The following is a 17,227-nucleotide window of genomic DNA, read 5'->3' as shown; positions in this document are numbered from 1 at the left end:
TTATTTGAAAGGAAGAGTTATAGTGAGAAAGAGAGAGACAGCAAAAGAGCAAGATCTTCCATCTACTGGTTAACTCCCCCAAATGGCTGTGACAGCCAGGGTTACATCTAGCTTAAGCCATGATGCAGGAGTTTCAGCCGGGTCTCCAAAATGAATGGTGGAGTCCCCCCAAATTTGGGACATCTTCTGCTTCTTTCCCAGGCACATGATCAGGGAGTTGGAGCCAAAGGGTGCAGCTGGTACTCTACCCAGTGTTCAGGGGAAATGCTAGCATTGCATGCGGCAGTTAACCCCTTGCACAAAGCCATCTCTGAATATGAGTTTATAATCTATTTAATTTTGAGCACTAGGCACATTGTCCTTCAGTTTTAGCAGTTTTGGCTAGACACTCTGGGTTTTTAGATTCCAGTCTTGAGACTAGTATTTGTTGTAACATTAAGGATATCACTTGGGGCAAACAAATCCCTTCCTGGGATGCCACATTCCTTGGCCTTTTTCCAATCCCAGGTTCCTGTTGATATGTGCCTGGGAGGCACCAAGTGGCACTTGAGATGGTTGGTTTCTTGGAGGATTCTGCCTGGGCACGGCTGTGCTCTGGTTTCACCCTGGTTGTTGCAGGCATTTGCGGAATAAGCCAACGGATGGCAGATCTTTTCTTTATCGTTTCTCTCATTCTCTCAGGCTCTCATTTCTCTCTCCATTTTAAATAAGTATACATTATTTTAAATTTTTTAAAAATCTGTTTTCTTATCTGTGAAAGAAGAAAACATAATATTCTCCTCAATTTTTTCCTCTTTGGTAAAAGGAGAGAAAGTGTTGAATAGTTGAGTTTTATGTGTGAATCTTCCATTTCCCTTTGCCTTAGCTCTTGAAGGGCTTAGTAGCTGGGGAGTCTCCTATGTTGGTGTCAGAGGCATCCCTGTGCTTGTAAGTGATGGACGATGATGTGACTATGGAGGTCGCCACCTGAACAGCATCTCCACAGCAGCAATACCAACCTGGCGTCGTCTTGTGATTTGCTATTACAATCTGGACAATCTCCTCAAAAGGTTTGCAATCTATATATAATACAGATTAAAAATCTTCCTGAGGTGGTATAGAGATTGGGTCGCTATTAATTCATAAATATCTAGTTAGTGATTAATGATGCCCAAAGTTATGGTGGGCCTAAAATTATTGTGGGCATAAATAATGTAAAGCTTTTTTTACTGATTTAATAAATGGAAAATTGGTAGTTATAAAAAATCTTAAGACAATTGTTAATGGAAAACCTTAACTAAAAGGATCCTTTGCTGACAATGAGACGTGCATAATCCTATTACCCTCATAGCCCTGCTAAAATCAGCCGGACTTATATCTGTGAGCAAAGATGCCCTGAACTAGGTGGCTAACCTGGCCACTGATAACAGACACATGGGTGAGGTTATCAATCAGCTCAGGTTTTGACTTAATAAGATGGTGGGACTGGCATGATAGCATTGTAAGCTAAGTCTTCCATGTCAGTGCCTATTCTAATTTCTGCTACTTCACTTTGATCCAGCTCCCTGCTAACACACCTGGGAAAGCGGCAGAAGACAGCCCAGGTAGTTGGTCCCCATGCACCATGTGAGAGTCCCAGAAGAAGCTCCTGGTTTCTGGCTTCAGACTGGCTCAGCGCTGGGTATGGTGCATATTTGGAGAATAAGCCAATGAATGAGGTGTCTCTCTCTCTCTCCTTCTCTAACTTTCTCTTTCTCCTCTCCCTGTAACACTACCTTTCAAATAAACATAAAATAAATCTCTAAAAAACTGTTTTCTACTTAAGCTATTAAGTTTTGAGAAAGTCACTATGACTTATTGTAGCAATTAATATTAGATACCAGAATCAATGTCCAGCAGAGTAAAACTATAATAAAAGCTAAGGTACACTAACGGTGTTGGCTTCAATGCTTGATGGTAGAAAGAAGCTGACTAAACAGCCAGCAGCTCATTAGTAAAGAGTGGCCAACCAGTTACAGCTACAGGAAGACTAGAAAACGGGACATTTGGAATATTTCATAGCAAAGAAATCTGTTCACGTTTGGATTTGATTGAAAACCTCAGACAGAATATTAGTAACAACTGGCTGCTTCTAGTTACACATGATAAACAAACAAAAGAGTTAAAGATGGAACTGAGCAGTTTGTAAGAAGTATTCATCTAGAGAAATTATAGTAAAAAAAGGAGTTAGTGAGTTGGAAAATGAAACCTTTACCCCAGGCCTCTACAGCCAACAAAAGACAACAAAAGTAAAATACAACCTGGGGTGTCTACTGCTTAATGGCTCCTCTTAAATACCAATTGAAGAGTAGAGGTTCCAGCAGGTGCCATCCTAGAAATTATAACGGTCCATAGGAACCTTAAGATTGTGCTTCTCAAAGAACTATCAGTGTTGCTGCTATAATTAGACTTGAATGTATTCAGACACATAGGAAAGCTAGAAAACTTTCTTTTAAGGGAGTTATATGGGTGAAATGTTACCAGATGGGAAAGTGAGGCTATCTGTGAATCAAAAAGTTTCTGGCTTACAACTTTCTATACATAACTACAGAAAAGTACCAAAGGTTAGGTTTTTCAATGTCGCCCTCAGAAGGGGGATATTAAAAAAAAAAAAAAAAAAAGACTGGGACCACTCCCAGCCCTGAGCTAGAAGCACTCTCCTTACTCAGAGGAGGGCAATGGATGATGTGCGCATTCATTCAGAGGAATTTAAAGCCCTCCTGGCTTAGGGCTCCTGCCTCATTTGCACATGACAGCGTCAGGGTTGCCAGTCTTTCTGGTAAGAGTACGTGAGAGTCAGTTTCACATTTCACTCCTCGAATTTCTGGATCAGGAAGAATCCTATCAGGACCTGATGTACAACTCAAGACATAAATTCAGAGTTTCAGGGTGCTATTTTGTTACATTTTGTGGGGGCATGAGGAAATTTTGTTTGCTTTTGAGATTTATTTATTTGTATTGGAAAGGTAGATTTTCCAGAGAAAAGAAGAGAAAGAGAGAAAGATCTTCCATCTGCCGGTCCACTCCCCAAATGGCAGTAATGGCCCGTCTGGAGCTGAGCCGATCCAAATCAGGAATCAAGAGCTACCTTTAATTACAAAATCCCTTACACATGCCAGTTCGTGTCCCAGCTGCTCAACTTCCCATGCAGCTCTCTGCTTATGGTCTGGGAAAGCAGCAGACGATGGCCCAGCTCCTTGGACCCCTTCACACATATGGGAGACCTGGAGAAACTCCTGGCATGAGGAAATTTTGCATGTGGAAGGGAGTAGCATTTCAGCTGCGGCAAAGAGTGGACAATTGTCTACTGGTGACAGAAAAAGGCCCCACATTCTTCACCTTGCCTTCTATTGAGGCCCTCAGCAATACGACTTTGTAGGGCCTCCCATCTAGCCATTCATTGAATTTGGCCTGGCATTATAATATCCGTTCATCTATGTCTAACTCCATGTCATTGTTATACTAGCTTAATTGTTACTCTGAAGCACATTTGGAAATTGAGAGCTGTGAGTCCTTCAGTTTTATTCTGATTCAAGATTATTTCAGACTTACAGTGTTGAGTCTCAGTCTGAGTGTTCATATTTAAAAACAGAATCAAAATCGCATCAAAGATACGTAATTAGCATCAGATGTAAGCAGTGTTCAGCATAGTGTTAGCCATAAAATATGTGCAGAACAATTGTTCTTTCTCTCTTAACTCTGCTTTATTACAATAATATTCTACAGATCAAACATGGATTTTGACAAGTATTTTCTATGCGCAGATTTCAGGTAAAGGATTCCCTGTCCTCCAAGGCAGCGTGGAGACATTATAACCTCTCGAGGAGCACTTGCGACAGTGAAGTTAAAACATGGGCATCTTGGAGAAGCGTGGTGAAACTTGCACCAGCTTGCCTCGGTGCTCAGTACCCCGTAGAACACTACAGACACCCAGGATACTCGCCCAGCCCAGAATGACCATCTCGGACAAGCACGGTTGCTTCACTTGTCGGTGGAGCGATCCCAGGAGTGCTGGCGGCCATGTCATGCCTGATGAGCTGGAGAGCAGCCTGTGCTTCTCTGACTATATTTTTCCAGTCTGGCATGTGGGCACATAACAGACCCAAACCCCTGGAACCTCTATTTAGTGGCCTGGAACACTGAGTTTCTTCCTAGGGGATTTTGGAGCATTGCTCAAGTTTCTTAGGGAAAACAAGAGCCACTTCAATCAGTTAACTCCGTCAAAGGGTTTTCCCTCAAATTCCTTCTCTCACCCTCAGTTTGTGTTAACCAACCCTTTCTGCATTTTGTCCTCTCCCTTTCTCCCTTGAAAATTTACTTACCCTAATATATATTTTGTTAGACTTGGCTGTTCTATTCTTCTGTATCTTTAGCATTAGAGACCCAGATGCCCTTTTTTTTTTTTTTTTTTTTGCTGCTCTAATACACCTTCACCTCTTTTTTTTTTCCTTGCAAAGACTCCCACGAAAAGAGTGTATCAATAAGGAAATATGAAGAAGATGTTTGGCAAGAGTTAGATGTTAAGTATACATTTGGATGGTCTTACGTTTTAGGCCTATTGCGAAGACACAGCCATGGACAAGAGGAATACTTCGTATCCACACTAATAAGAAAGTGCCCTGAATGGGGTGGATGCAATGAGACAGTGTAAGCTTCTGCTGGGTGAAGCATTTGGCCAGGATGCACAGAGGAAATTAGAATCTAAACCTGAGGACGTTGTTGGAGGGAGCATTTCAGCCAAAGGAAATCAAGTATGGGAGTGGGAGCAAACAGCGGGTTTGAAGATGAGAGAGGAATCCAGCATTGCTAGGACTTAGAAGAGAGAAGGAAAATGAAGCCGGTGTTGGGAAAAAAAAAGAAAAAAAGACCTGCAGTCACCACAGGAGGCCACAGTTAGGATTTGATGCTCATATGTTCAGGAAGAGATTTAGGGCCTTTCGTAAAGTCTGGCATGACAACAATCACGTTCTTCAAAGATGAGTCTATGGATTGGATGTCTATTAGAAGGGTCAAGGTTTGGTGTGGACAAAATTGTTTCTCATGTGTCGTAGATAAAATACAGCGGTGTGTGTGTTTCGTGCAAGTGAGTACAAAGAAAAATAAAGAAGACACTTACTTCTGCGGAGATGTAGACTGTGAATGCGAAAGTTATGGGAGAATCGGGAATCCAGAATGGCACATTACTGTAGCCTGAGAAAGTGGAGGCATGTAGAAACCAAACAGGTTACATGATGGAGATTTCCGAATGCCAAAATGAGAAGGGTGTGCAGGTTTTCATAGACAGGTTAGGTCATTTGCAGTTTAGGGGTGTGTAAAATGGTACGGTCAGAATAATATAATGTGCAGGAAAAGCACACACTTTGTACCCTTACCAAATATTAGCCTATCAGGTTTAAACTTTTCTTAAGTGAGAAATGTTTTCTTAAGTTAGCAGTGTCATTAGAACCAGGACCTCAGTCTACTGTATCCACCATCAGAGCAATAAAACCAGTCTGCTTTGCTTGTCAAATCTGAGGCCAGATCCTCACAAGTCAAGGGGTGAAGAAGGACACAGCATGAGCCTGGGTCCTTGGACAGTCAGAAGGGTGATGACTAAGCAGCCTCTGCAAAACACATTAACTTCTGTTTTCACCTCTAAGCAGGACCTTGGAAGGCAAGGCCACAAAGCAGGGTGAGCCAGAACTATGGCCTCCACTGCCAGTGTTTGGGAGCAATGGCCGCAGGTGCCATGGGAATCATCATAGTGGGGCTCATGTTTTGATCTTTTTGATGTAATGCACAAACTTTAAAAGCAGCTCCACTCATTTTACGAGGAATGAGGGGATGAAGAAGGGTTGGGATTATAATGGTGCCGGCATGCTTATTTTAACAGAGTTTCATTGTCCCAAGTAAAGGGAATCCAGTGAAATCTTCCTTGTGTGTTTACGTCTGCTGCCTCTTTTTTCTTTTATGGAAAAGAAATCATGTTAACTTGGGAGACACACAGCCTCACTGGCTCTGCCTAATGTGTTTTGATGAAGATCTACAGTTTGATTCAGCGAGGGTAGGTGGCCAATATCACTGGCCGTCCTATTTTTTCAGTACCTCCCCACAGTTCTTGGAAACAGGCGAAAAAACTATAATTTTGTTCCCTAAGTGCTTCATGCCTGTTTTCCTGCTGTGTCTGTTATATAGATGTGAGTCACTTACCAAATATTTAAAAGACAAAAATATTATGTTAGTGCTCGTTGCAGCATCCTGAAATTCCCTCAAGAGGCTGAAGTCTGATGGAAACCGGCCTGAACTAGAAACCTTGATATTAGCTTTCTAGCTCACTTTGTCACTCGCTGATTGCACTTGACAAGCCAGTGGGTCTCTGGTCTTCAGCTTAGAGGCCCACGGGCAATGAGAGCATTGGATTAGATGACCTCTACCCACATTTCCATGAGTCTGTTATGTGTGTCTGTAAGGAATGTTGTGTCACTTTGTTAAATGTGCTCAGGAATTCTGTACATACTCGCTCAGTTGTCTCATCATAGCGATCGCCTGAAAGAACTCAGAGGGAAAATGACAAGGGAGGAGGAAGGGAAAGGAAGGATTACAGAAAATGCTGTAAGCTAGATCTGGTGACTCATTTGAGTATTGGAACCGTGCTTCAGCTAAATAAGAGATTTCATTTAGGATGTTGCATCAGCCAACTCAAAGCAGAACAAACGCCACACCATTGTGTCCTACACAGTATTAATTTACATCACCTATCCAGCATAGTTTGGTTGGACTCCAAATACGGTCATTCCTGGTCCTGGGTTTAAGGAGCAGCCTCCACCTAGGCTGTGTTACTTGAAACCAAAGACGAAAGGCCATGAACAACCTCACACAGGCTCTTAAAGATGCCACCGAGAATGAGCACGTTCACTCTTCTTCCCGTTGTGTTAAAGCAAGTCACGTGGCAGACCTGAATTTAATGGAGCTCAAAGTACAACCCTATGAGGAGAGCAGAAACAGTGAGGAACTATCACTTGACTGCAATTTTTTATTTGTGAGCATTAGACAAAACTTCCTAGTCTCACAAGGAAGGGGAGGACCTCTAACTGCCGACATTCTGCATAAATATCAGATCATGATCGGCTTGACCAAATGTCTTCCCTGTACGTCTCCCACACGGATTCTGGATAAACAGTACACAAATCTAGTCATATTCTGCTCGTTGTGTAGCCCATAGCTGTTCCACAGCCCCTACTAAGTCTGACTTCTTCCTTCACTAATAGCTTTATTCTTGTTCTATTTTTACCTGTTATAGTTAGTTGAATTATTGCAACCACAATTGTGTATGGTTTTTAAGCTGAAAATTTGATAGCTTGTAACAATTTACCAATCACTGTATTTGATAAGTATGGTTTTCTACAAAGCAGCAGGAAGCTTGTTCACGTAAAAAGACAATTTTTTTGACAAAAGAAAAAAAATGTGTAGCTTGTTTTACAAATCATTGCTTTAGTTTTGTGATATTTGAGATTTTAAACATCAATATCATATATTGATGCTATATGCTACTGGAAATTAAGATAATTTAGATCACTTTAGTTTTGATAGTCTTCCAAAGATTCAAATATATTATTTAGTTTAATGAGTATGAAAATTGTTCTAAAGGAAAGTGAAAATGTTTTCTATTTTAAAAATCAAGCAATAGCTACTTTTAATATTTGTTGCTTTCTAAGAAGGAAAACAAAATCCATAAACACATACATGCACTCCAAAACACATTTCTAGCAGAGCTCTTTTTTAGTAGATATTATATGTAATGAAAATTTTGATTAGTACTTTTTGCAATGTGCTGTTTTTTCTTCAAATATATTTTGAGTTAATTTCATGATACAGTTTCAAAGCAGAGGTCTTTAATGTCACCTACTTTTTCACCAGATTTTCCACTCAAAATATGTTAACCTGTATGTTTAACTAGCCAATTACTAATATGCAATAACTAAAATTCACTTCCTCCATAAAGCAGTTCTTTAGAGAAAATGGTTTTATTGCTTCCACTTTTAATCAAGTCCTAAAGATGACCCTGATTTCAGTTCTGTGGGGATAGGAAAATGGCTCTTTGTGCTAGATCTGCCAATAATGATTACTCACAATCTTCCCTTCACATCCTTAGGTTTCATCTCCTTTATTCCTCAACTCCTCCCACAGATATAAGTACTTTAGAAAGTCTGTAGGGAAATGGGAAGTGGAGTTAGAACTTATTTTGGTGAAAAGACATTTTAAACCACAGGTTTTTTTCTCCTAATATATATTTTCTGTTAACTTTCTGAAGACCCTTCTCATATTAAAAAAAAAATACCAACAGAAAAAATGTGCCCTAACCTTTTTTTTATACTTTTTTTCCATTTTTATGTACTTGGAGTATTCTGCCTCTGAGGTCAAGGTCAGAACTTGCTTACTAAAAGACTGAAAGGCTGCCTGAAGTCCAACAGTCCCAACTGCTATTTCCAAAAGCTCCTTATGACTTGCTGGCTTTATTATGTTGTAATTTTTCTTTTAACCTCCTTTCATCTTTCTTTTATCTTCTGCTATTTTTAGCTGTGTGATCTTGAACCAGTTACTTCAAACTGTGCTCCAGGATTCATATCTGAAAAATGAGGAAAGTAAGAGTAACCACCTATTTGTGGATCTAACAAAATGCTTGTAATAGCATATGGGATAAAATATATGTTCAATAGGTGCTATTACTTTGGAGAAGAATATTTGCAAGAAGGTTAAATTTAAGAAACACATTTCCCCACTTATGCAATACTTTTCAGTGCTGTCTTTGAAAATTAAATAATATTTCCATTAATAAAATAAATGTACTTAGCACATTTATTTACAAAATAGTTTTGCACGTTCTACCCAAGGACACTTGGTAAGGTTAGGGATCTCTGATTCCTTTCTTTATCACTGTGTTGAGATATCTTTGCTGTTGCCTGAGTACAAACCAGATGATGTCATTTAATCCTTCCCACCATGAAGATTGAAGAAATGTCGATCATCCAAACCACTCTATTGATGTAGCACAGACTGGATGATTCAAAGAACAGATACTATTTTCTCACATTTCTGAAAGTTAGAAGTCCAAGATCAGAGTACCAGCAAAATTTATTTATTTTCTTTATTTCTAGGTTTTTATTTAATTGAAAGAGAAATACAGGCAGACAACAGAGATCTCCAATCTCCAGGTTCATTTCCAAAAAGCTCCTGATGACCAGGGAAAGATCAGGCCAAATTTAATAGCCAGGAAATCAGCCCAAGACTCACTGTTAGTGATGGGGACTCAAGGAGTTGACCCATCACTTTCTATCTTGTAGTTTGTACATTAGAAGACAGGTTGACTCAGGAAGGAGTGAGATCTTGAACTCAGGAATTCCAGGATGGGGTGTGAGATTCTCAAGTGACGTGTGTACCATGATGCCACACACCTGCCCCAAGAGGCATTTTCTTACAGATTCCTTTCTTCTTGCTTTGTGGTGGTTGTCATCTCCCTTGTCATCTTCTTCCTCCATCTGTGACTTAATTGTTTCATATAAACAAACCACTCATCTGGGATTAAGGACTTCTCTAAAGATGTCAATTTCAGTTTACTCATCTTTTTGAGGCCCAGTTTCTTTAAACATAATCATATGTTATACTGTACGGGGATTGGAAGTTCAACATATGAATTTCAGATGATTTTAATTCCACCCACGGCACTTGTTGCTCATGTTGGAATAAAAGATATAAGCAGACTCGGTAGCCATCAGATTCAGTTCTCCTTTGTGGGTATGCGTTTATGAGAGCAGTGTGCAGTGCAAATTGGTTTTCTTGTGAAATACAAACATAGAAAGTCATAGAATAAAGGTAGAGATAACAGTATCCATGAAATACAGACTTAAAAGTAACAGAAAAAGTTATCTAATGAAAAAGAAAAAAGATCTACCAGACGATTTATTTTGTACCTTCAGATGATCGCTTTCTTAAAAAAAATTATCTTACACATGCAAAGGAAGTTTGTTAGATGTCATCACCCAAGAATTAGGCCAGAAGGTAATTTCGGCCAGGGTTTTTTGCTTATTCAGCTCTATTTAAATAGTTTATTTACCTAAGTCTTAAATAGTCTTGTTTTCCAATTGGAGAAACAAGAGCAATTTATCTTTTAACTCTGTGTACAGAAAGCAATCAACAAGAAAACAAAAACAAAGCCAATTGGTAGAGTTTTTATTAACCACCCCACAACTGGCCTCATCTCCATTAGCCAGGAGCCTGTCACAGCAACCACAATGGCGGTGTCCAAATCACACTGCAGAAGCCACGGCGTCCAAGACTGTGCTCCGCACACTCCTTCTGCATTAATCCATAAACTTAATAAGCATTTGTCTCCCTGGTGGTGCCTCCCAGTCTAACTGAACTATTTACATCCTGTAAAATTGCAGTCTGCTTGACTCCTAGAAAACAAAGCAGTCGGGCTTGCCTGAGCTCATCAGTTTAATCATAGAATATCTGAGTTACTCAACAACCCCTGTATCTTTATGTGAAAAAAAAAAGCGCAGCAGCAGCTGTTATTAGAGCCATGTGTTCCAGGCTGTGACCAGAGACTGTCGGTCTTTTTGGATGAACATAAAAATACAAATATAATATATCAAAAATGAATGTGGTTAATCGATGACTATGTGCTAAAATGACCACAGTCTTCTATCGTATGGTGTTATTGGGGTCTTAAGTATTAGCCAAAAGCCATGTATTTAAAGGAAAGTGTCTTGCCAAGAGAATCATAAATTTGTTAGGCAACCCAAGAGAGTAAGAATAAGCTTCTTATATTAGCTGCATGTTATACTTTTGTCTGAAGGTTTCTTGGCTCTGAGCATTTAAGTCAGAGCAGTCAGGAAACAGTCTATATCAACCAATAGGGATTTATCCTAGAGATAAGTGTGAGCCAAACTGTATCCTTTGTGTGAACTGCTTGCTTAGGGTGGCTCCTTCCTCTTGACTCTAGCTATGTGGACATTCTGACCATACACTGCTGCAACAAGATGGAGTATTGTGAAGACCTCTCATTGTAAAGAAGAAAACTGCTACCCATTTTACCTTGGGGGAGACCATGCCCCAAACCCCTTCACCATTGGTACTTTGTGCAATGAACCAACAGTGGCTACTACTTACCCAATACTCCATTCCAATTGCATGAATGATCGAAGTTAGCACATAGTATCTTTCCAGGAATTAAGTATAGTCATTATTTTCATTTGAAACCAGAATAAAGGGAGGTTAGAGGACTTTCTGAAGGTAATGCAGCTGATGAAGGAAAAACCTTCAACTTAGACTCAGGCCTCTGCTACCAAAGTCTTCACCATAATTGCTCACCATGCTGTGTGGTACCTGGGATCAGTGGCTTCTGGGATAGCAAATATTGAAATGGAAATTAGCAAAGCCCTGCTTTTGTTACTTTTTAAAAGATTTATGTATTTTAATTGGAAAAGCAGATTTACAGCATATAAGAGAAACAGAGAAAGATCTTCCATCTGCTGGTTGACTTCCCAAATGGCACAGTGGCTGCAGCTGAGCCAATCTGAAGCCAGGAACCAGAAACCCTTTGAGTCTCCCATGTGGGTGCAGGGTTCGTAGGCTTGGGAACTGCTTTCCCAGGATAAAAGTAGGAAGCTGGAGAAGAGGTAGAGCAGCAGGGATATGAACCAGTGCCTACGTGGGGTGCTGGCATTTGTGAGCCATTGCGCTGACTCCCTTCTGTCACTGTTTGCACTCAGAGAGCCTGGTGTGAACAGGTCTGAGTGGGGACAGAGCCACATTTGTTTCCTGGGAGAGGCAGCACTGGGACTCGGGTCACATGCAGAGTTTGCTCTGTGAATGTCACAGGCACCTTTTGCAGGTGAACGTCCAGATCATGGGCTTGATTCCCTCTCTGCCTTACACTCCTCTAGGAAACATGTCTGCTTCTCACATCACTGAGCTTCAGTTGTTTCACTAATTACTGAAGATAACATAAACTTTATCCTTAAATCAAATGATCTGAAGAATAATATCAAAATGTTGGAAGATATGCATGATTAAAGTCCATATGATAGATGAGCAAAGTAGAATACCAGTTCTGAATTAATCTCAGTACTTTCTAGTAGTTTCTTTCTCCTAAATGACATAGATTATGATACATTGATAATTTTTTCCCTAAATTTTGAAATGCATCATGAATTATTGGGTGGTCACACAGGCTAAAATCAGTGTTTATAGTAAACTTCCTTTGGGACTAGGGAGAGGAGCTTTCTCTGGTCCTTACTTAGTTTCAACTTTGGATCCCTTCCCTCTCTCGCAATGACCATCAGGGTCGCTCTGGAGGCTGCCCTACCCCCCCCAAAAAAAAAAAAATTAAAATAGATCAACAGAGAACAACAAGGAAAGCTTAGAACTAGACAGGAAACGGTCAGTGTGGACTCACACATACCTTATTAGGTAGGGCCCTATAGCCATTTTAAGGTGTATAGAAGCCAGTTGTATGCAAGCCAAAATTGAAATGTCAATGAAGTAGTCACAGGGTGTGGTTAAGAACTTGCATTTTTTAAAATATTGGATACTCAATACCATGTCAAATAATTCCATAATGTTTTAAATTGTTGTTGATGTTATGTTGTGGCTTTTAATTGATCGGGATGATATTCTGCCTGTTCTGCCTTCAGACCAGAGATGGTCTCCCCAAGAAACCATTGAATTTATCTAGACAATAAGAAGCTGGACTCTATGCTTGGTATATGCTTGCAATGAAAGAATCTTGACTGAATTTGAACTGTAATACTGCAACAAGGTGGAGGAATCCACCATGGGGAGAGGGTAGGGGAGGAGTTGGGGGAATCCCAGAGTCTACGAAACTGTATCGCATAATGCAATGTAATTAATAAAAAATAAGTAAAAAAAGATCAATGTTTATGCACAAGTTTTAAAGTGGTCTGAAGGCTACCTGACAAGGAAATAGCAGCTACAATGTTAGATTAGAGGCCTAAGAGCTTCTACTGACTCAATCTGCCTGACTCTTAGCAACTAAGTATCTGGCCATGCTGGAGTCTGACCTCTTAGAATATTTCTCACACAATCAACAAATGTCATTCAAGTCAGTGAGAACCAATTGTCACCGCATCTGATCTTTTAGTTGATTATTTTTTGTGCTTCTAATTACATGAAATTATTACATTCAGGAGAATATATTTATTGCACTGTGGGTCAAGAAGCTTTGTGTTCCATGCTCTGAGGCGAAGTCACTAGATCTGCATAGATTCACTGAAACAAGTGGGTATGGGCTCCAGTTCATACCCAGTTCTGGGAAAGATCACGATATTTGAGCTGCTCTTGGCAACTTAGTTGCAATATTTTCTTCCTCAAAGGTTATCAAGAGTAGCAAGAAGAAGCAATTCACTGTCTAAAAAAGAGCTCCATTTTGTGGAAAGTGCTCTAAGATCTGTCACTCCTAATGGGAGCTTGTTTTCCTGAAATCTGAAATAGACCTTTCAGCTTCTGAATATATTTAACTACATCAGCCAAGTATAGTGAGTATTTTTAAGCTGAGCTTACATGTGAATAAATGAATGAATTTGCGATTAAAATACCCATATCGGAGCAAATCTTCAGATGTAATAGTCATTCTAATACCACTGCTGCCTTTGTGGGGATCAGGAACAGTTCAGTGAGGTTAACCCCAGAATGCCCTTTGGACTGTTTTACTGAAACACTGTATTCTGCTTCCATTTGTTATGAAAAGTTTATGTAATTTGTTTTTAAAGAATCAGATTTCTTTTGGCAGCTTTATTTCCTCTAGTTTGCATTATTTTGTGCCCTCTTCTTGCTATTTTTATGCTCAAAGGCGATACTTAGTTATCATTTCAAATAAACAAGAAGATCAACTTGAATGAATTGGAACAGAAATGTGCATATAAACAACTTAGTTACTTACCAAAAGGCAGTGACATAAACATTACTCTAAATTTTAGAGGAAAAAATAAAAGGGGGTGGAGTGGAGAAAGGGCAAAAATGGAGTAACAAACTTTAGATCAAACCCCTCTGACAGTCTCATGCAAAGGTGAGTCGTCATGGTTCAAGCTATCAGGTGAAGGACAAAATCATGTATGCGATTCCGCTTCCAGACCTAGAGGAGAAACTGCTGCTGGGTTTCCCCCTCGCCCATCGCTTGCTACAGAAAGCAATCTTAGGGGAGCTTGGGCCAGGCGGGGCTGGAGGCTTGGGGTTTTAGCTCCATCCACTGCTACCTTGTGGTGAGTGGATTTCGAGCTGCTCTGGGCTGCATGGCTGTGACTGTGGAAACTCTGGATAGGCGCATGTGCCAATGGTGCTGGACGAAGTCCTAGGGCCACCCAGTGGTGTGCTCTGGGGACTTGTTGGTGTGGGGTTACAAGGAGTCTCGGGGATGGCACAGGTGGGGGTGAGCAGGGCCCTGAGGGTTCACGTTCATGTGAAGCCCCTGAGGGGGCTTCATTGGACAAGCTCTCTGTACTCCCAGGGCTAGATCAGGCAACCCACCATCAAATGTCAGAACAGGGAATGGGCCATGAGGCCAACAAGCATGTGAGTGAATCAGATCTGGAATATAATCTGTAGGAGAGTAAGTGGGCTCACCCATGTGGAACAGTAATTTCTGTGTCATGCGCAAGATCTGTGGCTGGGAATAGGCCCAGCTGAGAAGCTAATGGGATACCTGGCTGGGTTGGAATTCCCACTAGAGAGCATGAGAGCTGGAATGGAGCATTGGACTGGACTGGATATGAATGCAATCTTCCTCGACATGGGTGTAGACTTGTTCTGGGGAGCACCAGACTGGGCTAGACTCCAGCACCCACTGGCACTCATGAAAGTCAGGGTGGGTGTAGAATGGGTTGGACTAGGTCTCAGCTCCCACTGAACTATGTGAGACCTATGTCTGGGCATGGAACATGTGTGGCTGGACTGTAACACACAACAGTAAGAACTGGAAAGGATATGGGCCAATTAGGTAAGAACATTCTCCCCAACAGAACAAAAAGTAGAAAAACCAACCCGGAAGGAGATCTGTTAGAGGAGTTTGGGGAACTCCTTTGTCAGGTTGCAGTCCCAACAGGTAAGTGCAAGAACCAAGGTAAGGAGCAGCCCAAATCAGGCCAGGTTATAGTACCTGCCAGCATACATGTGGGTCAGGTCTGGGAGTGGGCCAGGCCAGGACAGTTCCTAACATCCATTGCCTGATCTAAGAACCAGGATGGGGTTCAGGAGAGGCCAAACTGGGCAACAGCACAAGCCAGTTCACACTGCACCTGAAATGGTGGCTAACTGGGCAAGACTAGGGCACAGTACCAACCAGCAGGAGCAAGAACTGGAGGCAGGCTGGACTGAACCAAGTTGAAGCACCAACTGGTGGATGCCAAGGTGAGATGAGCCACACCAGTCTGGGAGTGGTGGGTGCTGGGTCTGTGAGCTCTGGGGAAGAAGGGGATTCTCAGGGCCTGCGTCATCTGGAAAGGGCCTTTTGGTCTGCCTGCAAGGTGGGTGCTGGATCTGTGAGACCCGGAAGTGGCAGGAGGGGATCTGGTGCAGTCCAGGTCACCTGGCCCAGGTCCTTGGACCCACCTGCATGGTTGGTATGGGGTCTGTGAACTCTGGGGGTAAAAGATCCAGTGGTGCCTGGGTCACCTGGCCCAGGTCCTTTGGCCTTGCTCCAAGGTAGGTTATGGATCCCTGAGCCGTAGGGACAGGAGGTCCAGCATAGTCCAGCTCACCTGGCATGGGTCCTTGGGGCCACCTGTGTGGTGTGTGCCAGGGAACAGAATATCTGGCAGGTCTCGGGTTTCCTAACCTGGATCCTTGGGCCCACCTGCCAGGTGGGTGGCGGGCCTTTGAGCCACAAGATTGAGAATCCAAAGAATCCAGGGTCACCCGGCCCAAGGTCCATGAGGCCACCTATGAGAACTGGTCCTCCTCATTGTAAAGGATAGAGTGCTGGGCGACAGGTTATGGTGCATATAGAGGACAGAGGATATGGCAGGCTTTTGAGGCCTTCAGAGGACATCTGGTACCACAGCAGAGAATGGAGATCAGAATATATGGACAACTGTATCAGCCAAACAATGACAGCAAATATCTGCATGAATAGAGCTGCTAAGGTGCACTGTGGCAGCCAATGGACATTGGAAGGGTTCCCTCATCCATAGATGTGTGAGACTGACAGCATTTCAAAACTATCACAGCCATGTGGGCAGAGCCTTCCGAGCGGTCACCACATTGGGACCCTGGGTTGATATGAGGTGGCCGTTCCGCATTCCTGGGTACTCAGATGGTTGTGAGGCTGGGTATGGCCTATTCCCTTATCTTCCCACTTCCGCCAAGAAATAGGAAGAAGAAATAGGAAGTTTGGAACCATTGATCACACCTATTTTCCCCCTAACCCTGGATCTTTTGCACTCTGATCAACTATGTAAACATCATGTAAAGTAAAATAATAAATAAAAAATGAAAACAGTCTTAAAATGAACTAAAATATGCCAGGCAAGGATCAAAGGGGTTGCACAGCAGTGAACACAGTGCCATGATCCTTGCAGAACCAGCCCTGGTTTCTGCCTGGAGGGACTTGGCAGACAGCAGTGCAAGGAGGTGGTGCAGGAATGGTGAGCAGTGTCCCCTGCTGTGAAGGAGGCGGGGGCTGCAGTCTGGGCTGATGGCACAGCTGGGGTCTGTGGCACAATTTTGGCAAGGGGGAAAGGACACTGAATGGGAGCCATCCTAGTCTCATAGGGAGTGGTTGGCATACGAGAGGCCACGAAGGTTCAGGACACTGTCACAGCACTGGAAGATGTGGGATTCTGGCTCGAGAAAAGGGGATGAGGCTTGCAGCACTCATCATGCGTTAGCTGAGATTTCAGAAACGTGGTACCTTAAGAACAAGGGGTGTACTCCAGAGTAAGGACTGAACTCTAGAATCAAGATCAAATCCAAGGTGTATATTCTTGCCTCACAGAATCTTTCACTTATTTTAAAGATAGTTCAGAAAGCTCAAGGAGAAAGAAAATTTAAAAAGAATGAGCTTTCATTGGAGCAAAATAATTGCTAACATTTGAAAAATGCATGTTACAAAAAAAAGATTTCAATATTTTTGCTCCAAAATAAATGCATAACTATTTCCATATTGAACTTTTGAAGGATTCTCACGTTGCTGTAATTCTTTTCCATTAGCATGCTC

Source organism: Ochotona princeps, chromosome 10, assembly GCF_030435755.1.
Source record: "Ochotona princeps isolate mOchPri1 chromosome 10, mOchPri1.hap1, whole genome shotgun sequence".
Lineage (NCBI taxonomy): Eukaryota > Metazoa > Chordata > Mammalia > Lagomorpha > Ochotonidae > Ochotona > Ochotona princeps.
This window is presented reverse-complemented; position numbering follows the sequence as displayed.